This window comes from Oryzias latipes, chromosome 23 (assembly GCF_053564925.1).
Source record: "Oryzias latipes strain Hd-rR chromosome 23, Olatipes_Hd-rR_3.1".
In the NCBI taxonomy this organism is placed as follows: Eukaryota; Metazoa; Chordata; class Actinopteri; order Beloniformes; family Adrianichthyidae; genus Oryzias; species Oryzias latipes.
This window is the reverse complement of record NC_136259.1, coordinates 7,937,582-7,938,038: the sequence shown is the minus strand read 5'-3', so window position 1 is coordinate 7,938,038 and position 457 is coordinate 7,937,582.

Sequence of the window (457 nt, the reverse complement as noted above, 5' to 3'; positions counted from 1 at the left end):
TATGTGAATTTTTTCTCTCTCAACAGTTTGTCTTAGTTCATACATTGCAAGGATTGTCCTGTTTTCCATTGGTAATAGTTTTTTTTTGTACCTAAAGTGTAAAATCATTTTCTTTAACTTTACACTTTACCTAAAGTGTAAACCAGCATAAAATTGTCATTTCCTCTAGTTTTGCCTGTACGAATTGAGCCATTAACCCATTATAGCTACCCAGTTACAATAGAAAATCATTTAAAATGAATAAAATAGTACATTTAGAAAGCACAAATCTCCATTGATGAAAGAAAAATATGCTGTTTACTGTCTGGGTTTATATGTATTTTTTTACACATACAGTAAAACGCCATAGTCAATCTTTTTATCTCTTTTCACTTCCATTTCTTTTACATTTGTGTTGGTTCAAATGGTCTTCCTAAAGATAAATCAAGATGTATTTCATCATTGCAGAGGGGAAACA